This window comes from Phyllopteryx taeniolatus, chromosome 19 (genome assembly GCF_024500385.1).
Source record: "Phyllopteryx taeniolatus isolate TA_2022b chromosome 19, UOR_Ptae_1.2, whole genome shotgun sequence".
Classification (NCBI taxonomy): domain Eukaryota; kingdom Metazoa; phylum Chordata; class Actinopteri; order Syngnathiformes; family Syngnathidae; genus Phyllopteryx; species Phyllopteryx taeniolatus.
The window spans coordinates 16,053,284-16,067,542 of record NC_084520.1 but is presented as its reverse complement, the minus strand read 5'-3'; the positions used below and the strand labels follow the sequence as shown (position 1 = coordinate 16,067,542).

General features: G+C 40.6%; 1 long non-coding RNA gene across 1 annotated transcript; it reads right to left on the bottom strand.

The window, feature by feature from the left end:
- Positions 1-2,827: 2,827 nt before the first annotated feature.
- Positions 2,828-12,280, bottom strand: LOC133468894 (uncharacterized). Its single transcript, XR_009785582.1, has 3 exons — positions 11,470-12,280; positions 10,750-10,894; positions 2,828-4,849 (listed from the first exon to the last, which is right to left on the bottom strand). It is a non-coding gene; the product is annotated as an uncharacterized LOC133468894 (long non-coding RNA).
- Positions 12,281-14,259: the final 1,979 nt, after the last annotated feature.

The window sequence follows — 14,259 nt, the reverse complement described above, 5'->3', positions numbered from 1 at the left end:
AATGTAAACAAAACTTTAAAAATGCAAAGATTAAAAAAAAATAAAACAGCCAATAAAATGTGAATTACAAATTATGAAAAAGAATTGGATAAAAAATAATAAAGCCAAATGATATTAAGAGGGTTAAAATAAAATTGTTGACTGATGAAAGAAAAAAAATCAAGATTCAAATATAAAGAGATTTAAAAAACAAATAGAACTTTAAACATTTACATAAAACTAAAACTGAATCAAATTAAAATTTAAATGACAAAAAAGATGACATTTTTGCAGACAAAATATGTGAGCAAAACAACAACCTGCTTTGCTCATTTTCTGTCCTCGACCCCGAAACCCACTTCCTCGTTTACATAACACGCCGTTGCCTGAATGGTAAATTTTCAACAATAATACGTGCCTAATGCTGCCAAATACCAACTAATTCTCCATAGTGCGGGATAACACTCAGACCCTGGCCCGGTGGCTTGCCTCCGGGATGGTGCAAGAGTGTAATTGAGATCGGAGATCAAATTCCCTCCCTGTGGGGAAAAAAACGCTATCATCCATAGCACGAAAACAGCGGGATCTTGGGTGGCCCCTTGACCTCTACGCAGCCTCGAATGGAGCTCACATCCCCCTACCCCCCGCCCTGAGGAACACCTTAAATCACTCATGTACATCACAACTTGTAGCATTTAAAAGACTTGAGCAACAACTTCGTAGGATACTTTATGTGCCCCCATGATACCGAACAGTTGTTCGCATTAAGAGGATCACAAACAATAACAGTCTTTGTGGCAGGAGCCTGCCTACCGTTCGGGTTAAATAGGTCGTCTTTAATGCCCAGATTTACAATCAGGAGGTTAGCTGCATAGGTATGAAGGAAGTGTTGCAAAAACAAACAAACAAACAAACAAAAAAAACAGCAACAAAAAAGTCACACACAAAAACAGAGCTGCAGGAAGTTGTCGCTTGAAGTGCAGAAGCACCATTCATTTTTTTTTCTAAATCTGCATTCAATTAACAAAATGAAGCCGTTAAAGTACAAGTTGCACTAAACTTGAATTAAACTAAACATAAAAATTACAGACGCGTTTAACACGGCCACTTTAATTTGCCTTAGGAAAGTCCACTAGCTTACTTCTAACAGACAATGCAAAACGCCATAGACGGGCTGACAAATAGCATCAATGTCACAGTGTCATAATCCTTTCATCTACAGACATTGCAACACAAACAGTGGAGGAACACAGGCAGGCAGACAATATGAAAAATAAAAACTTTGTGCATCAAGCCCATTGCAGTGCAACAACGTTTTGATAAAATTCACTTTTAAAAACTAGAACTTAAAACCAAACCTTTTCCAAGTAAGGTCAGTAAAATGAATGTTTTCTGTACTCCTTACATCATATCTGGGTGGAACAAATTCAGAGCGATCCACTTTTCGGTTGGACGTGTCCGGGAGGTGCTCGATATCAATAAGCCATTCATGTGAACACGAGAGTGGAAATTCAGTGCAGTGGTGGCGCCGTCTCAGCTGACTGTCACGTCAGTTCCTTTCACAGTCAGGACAGACGGTTACAAACGCGGCTTCTTTTCGGGTAATGCCGGTCCGCCGGCTCTCTGGGGAAACTGGGGCATTCCAACAAAAGACCAAGACTGGCCAATCACAGGGCAACTCTGTGATACACTTCACAATACGGAGGCATTTTTGTAAAAAGGAATTATGATGTGCTTTTATGTGTTATTTTTATCCATTCATCCATTTTCTTTACCGCTTATCCTCACTAGGGTCGCGGGCTGCCGGAGCCTACCCCGGCTATCTTCGGGCGGGAGGCGGGGTACAGCCAGCCAATAGCAGGGCACATAGAAACAAACATTCATACCTACGGGCAATTTAGAGTCTTCAATCAACCTCCCACGCATGTTTTTGGGCTGTGGTAGGAAACCGGAAAAAGCCAACCAGGCACGGGGAGAACATGAAAACCCCACACAGGCGGGGCCGGGACTTGAACCCCGGTCCCCAGAACTGTGAGACAGATGTGCTAACCAGTCGTCCACCGTGCCGGCTGTGTTATTTTAATGTAAAATTTTATTGTAAATTGTATTCATTATGTTTTTATTTCATGTAATTTGCATTTTTCATTGATTTACATTTTTAACAGCAATTTTTAAATAAGGTATTCATTAATTATTATGGCACGTGCACAAGAGATACTTTATTTTCTTTTTAAATTTACATGTAATTAGTTAATTTAAACCTTTATTTAAATATTTTTATTTTTAAAAAGGGTTTTCAATATTAAATGTAATATTTAAGTAATTTTGTGAGAGTTATTGCTGTAATTCATGTAATAATTCAGTATATATAATATATATGCAAAATCGAAAAAAGAAGGCGCATTTTAAACTAAAACAAAAGTGTGCAGTATTTTAGAGCGAATTTGGAATTTTTGTTTTAAAAATATTTTATCCAAATAATTAGAAAAGTCTATTGAAATATTACACACTAATTATAAAACTAAAAACTTAACAAAATATGGCAAATTTGAAAATAATACATGAAAATTATAATGTAAGAAAATAAATCAATTAAATAAAAAAGCCTGATTAAAAATCGAATTGAAATTAGTAATTAATATTAAATGTAAAACATTTAACATGTGCAAATAATAATAATAATAATAATAGATATTTACACAGTTAAATAAACAAATAAATAGATACACAAAATGTTTAAATATGAATTCAATAATGACTAGAAATATGAAATAGATACAAAAAATAAAATAGAAAAATAATCAAACTAAAATTATATAAATATAAAATACAACCCTATATACACATTAATTCCATGGAAATAGCAGCCTATGAGACAGTGTCCAGAATGTTTAATTTTTTGGGGGGAAAATTCAATTTGGGTGCAATCTTTATAAACCTGTTGCATGATTTCCTACAATTTGCATAGAGTCATTTTTTAACTGACAAAAGGACGATGCTGTCACCGCCGAGGAGAGAAGCGGCGATAGCATGTTGACATTTGGAGCGTGTGAGACACGCGTCGTAAAAAAGACACAAAGCACCTGTGGTTACAAATCCATTAGCAGCAAAGCAAACATAAAAATGCCAGCAAGCCGCCGGATTTGTTGCTTTATTGTACGTTCTGTCAACATTGTTAAGGTAATAAAGGTGACTTTTCCCTTCCTTCTGACGGCGGTCATGAGATGGATCCGGTCATCGTCCATTTGACACATTGTACAAACGCAAACGTGGAATTACACAGCAATCAATTGGACACTTGTTTTGAGAGGTTTTACGGAATTCACACAACAAGCCACTCACTCCGGAAACAACGCGAAACATAACCTCCTTTATGTCTTGCATGTGCACTTTACACGCGAGTGGAGGTCATGCGGAAAGACATTGTTCACAGGCTCTCCTGCTGCAGCTTTGTGCCGCTTGAGAGGGTGTGAAGATGGGAATACAAGCAAAGACACTTGAGAGCAGCAAGGTGACATGTCAGTGAGTTCTGTGTTTCAGTCTGCCACATAAATAATGTCACTGGGAGGTAGGGTCAACTGGCAGATTCAACGTGTACAGCGAACTACTGTATTTGATCCCCTTGCAGGAATGTTTGCTCACTTGCATAGAAATGAGCTGTGTCCAATTTTTATGGTTGTTTATTGATTATGTTTATATACAGAATGCATCCATCCATCCCTTTTCTTTTCCACTTGTTCGGGGTTGAACAGCCTGAGATTTTTTGTAGTCGACTATAATGCGATGAAAGTCGAGTAGAAGTTGATTAATTGGTGCGATCATTGATATTTTTGCAGCACAGTAATCACGGAGGAATTCCACATGAAGACATATTTTGACAGACGGTCATAGAAACAAATAAAACTCAACATTATGCTGAATGTTTTTCTTTTTAACAAACTTTCCATAGTATAGCGTGTCATAAGACGGGACATTGAAACCCGGTTCCAAAAAAGTAAGCATTTCTCTGTTTTACTGTTTTTATTTGACTCATGTTTTTATTTTATTTGAACATATACTTGTGTGTTTTGCAAGTGCTACCAGTCTCATTTTTGGTAAAACAATTCGACTTGCCTATGTATTACGGCACAGTACCGTCAAGCGACACAATTGTCGTGAATCGGAATGTAGTGTGTTTGTTGACCTAATTAAAGTTCTCATTAGCACAAAGGTGTCGTCCGCGCATTATTGGCCATAACATTTTGGCAACAAAAATGAAGCTTCCCTTGGCGCCACTGCCCTTGTTCCTTGTCACCAATCCTGCGGTCCCGCCGGTATGAATATTTTAAGACTCGCGGCGAGTAGTCGAAGTTAGGGAGGCTAACAGCATTTGGCTCGCAAAATGAAGCAAAAATATTTGATCAATTTGATCTTGTAGAACTGAAAAAGAAAATGTGAGTACGAGGTACAGAACATAGTGAACGAAATCCTCAAGGATGGAGGTGTAAACAATGTTTGGCGGGAGATTCAGTAGCCAGCGAATGGAGTACGCAAATCTTGGATGAAGACCAACCTAACCTAACCTAATCTAACCCCGAGGATTACTGAGTTTCTGGGCTAAAAAAAAACTGCATGCATATCCGCTGACCAACTCCAGTTCTGTCGCTACGCTCACCAACAAGGTTTTCTCCACCAATGAAAATGATGCAGGAAGTAATGTCACAGCCTCATTATCACCTCTGTCTTCTTTCTTTCTTTTTTAACAACTCATTTTTTGGTTTTTTTTTGTTCGACCTTTTTATTCTTCTCCTTTGCTTGTTCCGTCGCCGACGTCTTTGTTTCTCTGGCTAACAACGTCCGCCGCTGTGTAGGCATGCGGGCGCCGCCAAGTCTGTGAAACAGAAGGTGAATACTAAAAATATGTTGCAAACGCCGACACGACCATGCAAAAGTTCAATAGAATAATCGGCACTTTTGATTGGCAGCTCTTTATTATCCTCTCCGCTAAGTGTAAATCCCTTTAGGCAAAGCTTAGGTTATCTCATGGTAGAACGTGTTTATTCTAGTCAGTTAGTTGGTTGATTGGTTAGTTGCTTGGGTAGTTGGTTACTTAGTAGTTAGGAAAGTTGATTATTTGTCTAGGTTGTTGTTTGATGGGGTAGTTCGTTGCTTGGTGGGCTGTTAGCTTAGTGAAGTAAGTTAGTCTGTAAGGTAGCTAGTTAATCAGTATTGAGCTGGTTAGTCATTCACTTGAGTTGTTGGTCAGGCAGTCATTTTGGCAGGTAGTTTGCTCATTACTCGGGTAATGGTTAGTTGGTTATTTGGCTTGTAAATCAATTGTTGGCTGGTTCGTTGGTTGGTTGGTCAATTGGTCAGACAGTTGCTTACATTTGGCTTCTAAAGGCCGTTTTGTACCGGCCATCACTAGCCGGTGCACGCATAGCTAATGTTGCGGACCCTATTGGCGTGGTCTCGATCCCGTATTAGCATTCATTCGTGTGCTCACTTCCAGTGGCGGTAATCCCTTTAACCTCAAGTCCCCAGACGGGAGAACCACTCATCACCTCCTCGTGTCGCATGTCTCAACCCTCGTTAGCCTTCTCTCGCTTTTTTGCCATCTGGACGTGATGTTTTCAACCTGCTGTCCTACTGCCCCGTGCACGCACGCACACACACACACACACACACACACAGATGGCAGATTCATTGTCTTTGATTTATGCTTGTCCTGTATATTGATGAGGTGATGTGATCGTTTCATCATTTTTTTTCCCCATCTTCACAAGTTGAGTTAGTGAGTTGTTTCTATCGTAAGAAGACCCGCTAAAAGTCGCAGGATGCCACGCCTGAAAAGAAACAAGTATCTAAGAAGCCATTTTAGGTCTTTAGCTTTTCCAGGGGTCCTTCAAAGGCGAACTTGTCCAAGAGAAGTCATCTGATTGCTACCAAAATTGAGCCATTTTTACTCATTAAAAAACAAAACAAATGTATTATACTCACTGTAATTCAACTCACATTCTACTGTATAATTAGTGTTGTACACCACACAGAGAACCAGACCATACACTTGTAGGCACGCAAGGAGAGATTATATCCTCTACTTTATTTATTGATTTGTTTGTGACACTGATTATAATCCCTCAAGGGAAAACGGAATTTTTAGTCTGCCGTTTATATTGTGTGGTGGTCAGAGCGAAAGGGATGCATGAACCCAGCCTTGAGCTCGGCGGTGGGAAGGGTGCCCTGCTCGACAGTCGCCAGGAAGCAGACGAGCATCTCTCCAACTACGAGGCTTGTACTATAAAACAACCTGCATCATTAGGACAAGAAGATTATTAAAACCGCAGAATCCATTGTTTTGTTTTGTTTTGTTTTGTTTTTGCCTCAAGAATCGTGAAAATGATCTGATTCCATGTTGACACATTGTCCGCCGTGCCAGGTGTTGCCACTCGAGCTCGCCAAGCCGTAAAGCTTTTGGAGCAAGAAACAGGCGGACAAAAATTCAAAGCGACCCGATAACATTTCCAGATTCTTGCATACTGAGCCCCGTTTCGCAGCTCTTCTTTTACGAAGGACTTCATGTGTGATAAGACCGATCTTGGCAAAACTAGGATGGAAGGAGCAGTGTCGCGTTGTAAGATTTAATGCCATGTTTATGTTTTCAGGCTGGCGATGACACGCATTCAGCTGGTTACAGGTACTGTACTTCTTTTGTGTTCACATTGAGCCTGACCTTGATGCAAGTTACATAACAAAAGCAGATTTTAAGCCGCAGCGAAAGGTTTACAAGGGATAATTTGTGCAAATGTACTGAACAAATAACACTGGTATAAGCCCACGCCACGGCAGGATTTTCATCAATTGTGCACTTTTGATACAGTGTCAACGATCACGACATGAGGTACGCCTGCTGAGTTGTATCCAACATTCTGCCTTAATTTCCCAAGTCCTCACAGCTAAATATATACTGGGACAAAAAAGTATATTTAAAACAAACAAAAAATGTCAAATGTATTTTATTTGTAATGTTATACTGTACATACAGCAAGTACGGAAAATATTCAGACCCCCTTAAAATTTTCACTCTTTTTTTATATTGCAGCCATTTGCTAAAATAATTTAAGTTTATTTTTTTCCTCATTAACGTACACACAGCACCCCACATTGACAGGAGAAAAAAATGGAATTGTTGACATTTTTGCAGATTGTATTAAAAAAAGATAAACTGAAATATCACACAGCCATAAGTATTCAGAGCCTTTGCTGAGTATTTAGTAGAAGCACCCTTTTGAGCTAAAACAGCCATGAGTCTTTTTGGCAATGGAGTTTTTCACACCTGGATTTGGGGATCTTCTGCCATTCCTCCTTGCAGATCCTCTCCAGTTCTGTCAGTTTGGATGGTGAACGTTGGTGGGCAGCCATTTTCAGGTCTCTCAAGAGATGCTCAATTGAATTTAAGTCAGGGCTCTGGCTGGGCCATTCAAGAAGAGTCACGGAGTTGTTCTGAAGCCACTCCTTCGGTATTTTAGCTGTGTGCTTCGGGTCATTGTCTTGTTGGAAGGCGAACCTTCGGCCCAGGCCCAGGCCCAGTGCCTGGTTTTCTCCACACATACCGCTTAGAATTAAGGCCAAAAAGTTCTATCTTGGTCTCATCAGACCAGAGAATCTTATTTCTCACCATCTTGGAGTCCTTCAGGTTTTTTTTTTTAGCAAACTCCATGCGGGCTTTCATGCGTCTTGCACTGAGGAGAGGCTTCCGTCGGGCTACTCTGCCATAAAGCCCCGACGGGTGGAAGGCTGCAGTGATGGTTGACTTTCTAGAACTTTCTCCCATCTCCCGAATGCATCTCTGGAGCTCAGCCACAGTGATCTTTGGGTTCTTCTTGACCTCTCTCACCAAGGCCGGACGGCCGGCTCTAGGAAGGGTTCTGGTCGTCCCAAACGTCTTCCATTTCAGGATTATGGAGGCCACTGTGCTCTTAGGAACCTTAAGTGCAACAGATTTTTTTGTAACCATGGCCAGATCTGTGCCTTGCCACGATTTTGTCTCTGAGCTCATCAGGCAGTTCCTTTGACCTCACTATTCTCATTTGCTCAGACATAAACTGTGAGCTGTAAGGTCTTTATATAGATTGACAGGTTTTGTGGCTTTCCTAATCAAGTCCAATCAGTAGCATCAAACACAGCTGGACTCCAATGAAGGTGTAGATCATTTCAAGGATGATCAGAAGAAATGGACAGCACCCGAGTTAAATATGAGTGTCACAGCAAAGCTGTCTGATACTTCAGTTTTTCTTTTTTAATAAATCTGCAAAAATTTCAACAATTCCGATTTTTTTCTGTCAATATGGAGTGCTGTGTGTATATTAATGAGGGGAAAAATTACTTAAATGATTTTAGCAAATGGCTGCAATGTAACAGAGTGAAAAATTTTAGGGGGTCTGGAAACTTTCCGCCCACGACCCTGGTGAGGATCAACCGTAAAGAAAATGAATGGCTGGATGAATACTTTCCATACCCATTGTATATGACGAGATGATTGTAAACAATACTGAGAACAGTTTATAATATTCTGCCTCCTCTTTTGTAGCTACATACAGTATACAAGCCCTAATATTTAAAACAAAATAATTATTTATTTTCAAAACATTTTATTGGTATACTTTATATTGTGTATCAATGTATATTATGGAGGTTGAATATTCCTCTGCTTTTCTGATGCTCTTGTATTCCTCCTGTCTTTCAAGATAGAAAAAAAGGATTTATAATCAGATTCAAGTGAGGGGGGGATGCAAATCTAATGCTAATGCAATCTTTGATAGGATAAATAAGGAAAGACAAGTGGGTGGAGGAAAAAAACAAACACAACAGAGACGCAGAAGGCAAAAAAAGAAAAGAAAAAGAAGAGTCGAATGGAGGCTTTTGAGTGTCAGTGATTGTCAGAGGATGGAGGCTGAAGGTTCGAAGGAGCTCCTCATAAAATACATTTCAGCGCTGATGGAACGGGCGAGTGGTCAACGAGCCAAAGACTGCTGCGATGGGCACATATTCACCATCAATTCATACCATCAACAATGAGATGATTTTCAAGCCAGGGTCAGGGTTTCGAAGTAGGGTAGTTAGCCTTTCAAATTAGGGTCAGGGTTTCAAGCATATGTGTTTGGAAACCATTTTGGGTGGGGGGGGGGGTTGACCTCAAACACCAGACCAGATCCATCCATTGATATCACATCTCAGGGGCCCTTTAAAGAATCCTGAAGGAACCGCAACCTGCCCGACATGCGGCACATACGATAAACACCTCCTGCAGGCGTCCGGCGGCGAGCGAGCGAGCTCACATGGCGGCGAGGATTATTCAACTTGTCAGCCAAGATAAATGCGAGATGGAAGCCTGAAGGTGGAGAGATATATAAATGTCACTCCTGTAACGGAATCCGAGGAGCCTCCGGTGTGTCGGGGTCGTGCTAAAGAATAGCGAGCGACCTTGGAACGAACGGATGACGGAGACGTGCTGCTTTTAAAATCAAATGTCCGCCGTGTTGTTTCAAGAATCGTTAGCCTATTAGTAAGATGAGAACATCTGAGTCAATCATCGTCAGTAATGTGGCAAATAAAATAGGCAACCGGCTCCGATGTGCTTGTAAAATCCCAAATGCTGTCATCAAGGTCCTTTTTAGTAGGGATGCACATGCCCCAAACACACACAAATGTTTTGCAAACACATCCATACCACGATAGGGTTTCAAATTAAGGTTCCAAGCCAGGGTTCGGCTTTCAAAGTTGGGTTTCGAGCCTCCGTTGGGGTTAGAGACAAGGGTTTCATGTCAGTGTTTCAAAGTAGGGCTTCAGAACAGGGTCACGGTTTCAAATTAGGATTTTAAATTACGGTAAGAAATTGAAATGAGGGTTTCAAGCTTGAAATAGGGTTTCGAGTGAGGGTATCAAATTAGGGTTGGGGTTACACATTAGATTGTAATGATTAAAAGTGTCAACCGAGAGTAAACGTTTCAAAGTCAGGCTTCAAATTTGGATTATGGTTTCAAGTTAAGGTTCCAAGCCAGGGTTAGGGTTTAAAACAAGGTGTTCAAGTCATGGCTACGATTCCAAATGAAGGTTTCAAGTGTGGGTTTCAAGCCATGAAAAATGGGGACCGGGAGCTTGTTTCATGATCGTCCTAAAGGCAGAATCTTTGACACCGTCTTGCATTGACGACTTAACGAGCGCTTGGCTGATCAACATACGACGTCAAGACCTCAACTGCAACTGTTCTTTGCCGTGAGCTGCTCTCTCATTTTGATTCTGACATAAAAACAAAAAAGTCTAAAGGACATCGAAGGAGAAGTTAATCAATCCATGTGATCTGGAGGGCCGAAGCAGGAGAAAGACGCGCTGTTGGCTACAAGGATACTTAATGTAACGGGAGTAGGAAGAAAACAGGCGAATAAAATGCAGAAACAACGAGACATTAAAAGCCCAGGGAATGAGCGTGAACCTCACAAAGTCATCCTTGCAAAAGTTATCCACCAGTGGTACCTTAAAGTAAACTCCGATTGAAATGACAAATACATTTAATTGTACAACTACTGACCTCTACTACTGAAACCTACAGCAGGCACACGCAAAACACTTTTGACCAACTGACTGAGGTTGCGGTTAGTCTAGCTCGGACTCAGGAGCGCCACCGCGGGTAAGAAGGGCAGAGGTTTCGGGTGTTCTTGACTTGAGGACGGACATCATAGCGGTTCTGGAAAACCGGGCAATGAATTTGTGACCCTACAGGACATGCAATACCTTGGGGAAAGAGCGGTTTGAGGTGCCCCTGGACTCGCATCGGTGTTTGGACACATTTTTTCCATCAGGAGGTTCGAGCAGACGTGGAGAGCAGGAAGGTTTTCGACTCTCTCTTGAGATGCCATTACTGCTCCCACGACAATACCTGGATAAGAGATGGAGTGGAAATTTTGCGGCGGACACTTTCTAGAACCAAAGGAAAAAAATACTGGGTAGCAGTATTTTTAAACAAATAGATAAAAATGCACGCTTTGGTAGCGTCTTATTGAGGCCAGACCCAAAAAAAAAAAGAAAAGTGGTCTTGGGTTGCAGCATATCAAGACAACGAGACAAAAACAGTTTAAGATTGGACAAACGCGCACTTAGGTTGCAGTATTTCTACACAACTTCATATAAACATAACACATTAATCACAACTAGACAAAAATGGGCGCTTGGGTAGCACCTTCTTGAGATTGGGCAAACGCGCCCTCGGGTAGCAGTTTGTAAGAGAAGTAGATAAAAAATGCACGCTCGGGTAGCAGCACATTAAGACAACTAGACAATAATGTGCGCTCTGGTAGCCCCGTAATGAGATTGGACCAAAAAAGGGCTCTCGGGTAGCAGTATTTCTAAAAAAAATAAATAAAGTATTTCTGGATAAGAACGCATGCTCGTGTAGCGGCACATTAAGACAACTCGAACACCCGGGTTGCAGTATTGTTAAATATAAAAACTCACACTCGGGCAGCAGTGCATCGAGCCACCAGAAAAAAAGCTTTTGAAGGAGATTTCTGTTATTCTTCTTCTACATAGGACTTTTTCTTGGTGTGGTGTGGTTGGAGCTGCTCAGAGGTTTCTTGAGCACGAAGAGATGCGAAAATTACAAGAGAAGGCCAGAATCATAAAGCATAAAGGCATCCGAGTGCGAGTAATCAACTCCTAAATGCAAGAAACGGTTGGTATGGTGACGGAGCTTTCTTGTCGTTAGATGCCCACAGTCATTCATCAGCAGCTCGCGCGAACGCAAAGTATACACACCGAGGGATGGCACATGCGGACAAAAATAGAAGACTTCTTCTTTTTTTTTTTTTTTTTTTTTTTAACAGGGAAGTCACGTCCAAGATTGCAGCAGAGGGACTCCGAGTTTAAAAATAACTGGCGGATTTCTATTTAACGGCAGCGTATAGTCTCCTCCTCCGCCGATGCTATTTTTAGGCGGCCGCCAGTGCGCGTGAGCGTCCGTCTGCCACCTCGCCGCACGTGAGGACCCTGGCACGTGCGCTTCCTGTCTTCCCGTGACGGAGGCTGCCAGCCAGCCGGGAAGACTGGCAGGCGGCTCCTGCATTGTGACGGAGGGAAGGAGGATGGAGGGATGGATGGAGGATGATCGTACGGATGCAGAGATGGGTGCTGCTATGAATGGCTGAAAAGCAGGACGGATGGATGGATGGATGGATGGATGAATGGTGTGTATGGAGGAGTAGCCGTTATTGAATGGATTTTGATTTTTTGTTTTTTTTAGGGATGCATGAATGGCGTTATTGCCCGGGTCAGGTTTTCAGATTTTCATCTTCATCCAGGGTTAATTTTTTTAAACAAGGGTTAAAGTTTGACATTGGGATTTTAGAGTCTTTTCAAATTTAGGGTTTCAAGACTGGGTTAAGGTTTTAAACAAGGTTTAGGGTTTGAAATTAGTCTGTTTAAAATGAACAGGGTTAGGGTTTCAATTTAGTGGTTCAAGTCTGGGTTAGGGTTTCAATCAAATTGAAGGTTTGAAATAGGGGTTCCAAAAGTGGGTTGGAATTTCAAATTCGGGTTAGGATTTCAAATTATGTTTTCAATACTGGATTGTGGTTTTAAACAAGGGTTAGTGTCTAATATTAGGGTTTCAAGTCTGGATTAGGGTCTCAAGACTGGTTTGGAATTTCAAGTTTGTGTCGGGGTTTCAAATGAGATGGCAGGATGGCTCAATCCCGCCGTATTTACATTTCTTTGAGGGGAGCGGACAATGTAGGCGCAGTACGACCAGTGGGCGGCTGTCGAAAGCCCAGCAGCCGCCATGGCAACGTCCCTCACCATTTTATTAGGTACGCCTGCATGGAGAATGGCCAAGATGCCAAAATGTCCCAAGATGATAACACACATTTTTTTACTACGACTGGGAACATTTCCTTTCTTTTTTCTCCAAATATAGAAAAAAAACAAAAATGATACATATTTATCCAGCATTTTGTCTTTTTTTGTTCCATATTAACAATATATTACATTTCAATGATAAAATATTAGATCTCAAAATGTGATTTAAAAAAAAGATTTTTTAAAATACAGATTCATGAAATAGCTTCTCTTTATTTATTTTTTTTAAAGTTAGCCATTATGTGACTCCAAAATGTTTATTTTAAGCCAGCATGTTTCTTAACTTGTGAGCTTGAATAAAAATAATAATTTTGGGAATTTGGAGGTCTGATGTTTTTTAATAATAATAATAAGCATACATATTTATATTCATGGAGGGTCCCATGTCTCAAGACAGTCACATTAAAAGTGTGTAGCATGAACAAAATGGACTTTTTTTGTGTCTTGGTATCTCCTTGCTAGGTAAATGGTGACATTTCACACAAATGCAATAAAATCACTCAGCAACAACGTCCTCATTACAGAAAAGGGATGACAACTCGAATTAGATGATCAGAAGAAAAGAAAAGCAGACATGGCGGTAGACAGCAACATAATTAGGTGAAGAAAGTCTGCCAATGTGCGCTTGCTTCCATCTAGTGAAAGGAATGAAAAGTAGAAGTGATTGTGCAATTGTGTGGCGACCGCCGCCAGATTGGAGTTATGCTCTGGGCCGCTAGATGGCAGCAAGCACACACTGGCAGACTTTTGAGAGTTGTCCTCTATTGTATGAGTTCAATGCATTTGTGCGATATGTCAACCAACTGCGTTTGTCCAGCAGGGAGTCTCCACGACACAAGAAGTCAACACTTGCACAAAAGACAATAATGCCCAGAGAAATACTCAATGTTTAATTACGGTTACTTTGCAACACATTTATGACATTTACTTGTTAAAAGGTTGATAAAACAAAAAACATGTACCTCCAAATTGAGTTTTTTTTTTGGGGGGGGGGGATTTGATTTTATGCAACAACAACAAACTTGCTTGTATTATGGATACAAATTAAGAAATATTTCTGATACAAAACAGTTTATTTAGAGAGACATACTGGACAATAAAAAAACACAATGGTGATGGATACTTTTTTGTTTTTTAATGTAACCAATTTTTACTGTTAAAAAAATATTTAGAAAAATGCCTTTTTTTTTTATTCACAATGCATTCAGCTCTCTCTCTCTCTCTCTCTCTCTCTCTCTCTCACACACACACGCACACAAACATTCACAAAGGTATTTGGATCCTTACATACCATACACTCCAATTAACAGGTGCTTCCTTGACCAACCACACATTGTCATGGAATTTAATGAAGTAGTAGTATTAGTAGCAGGTATGTTAAATGTATTCTGC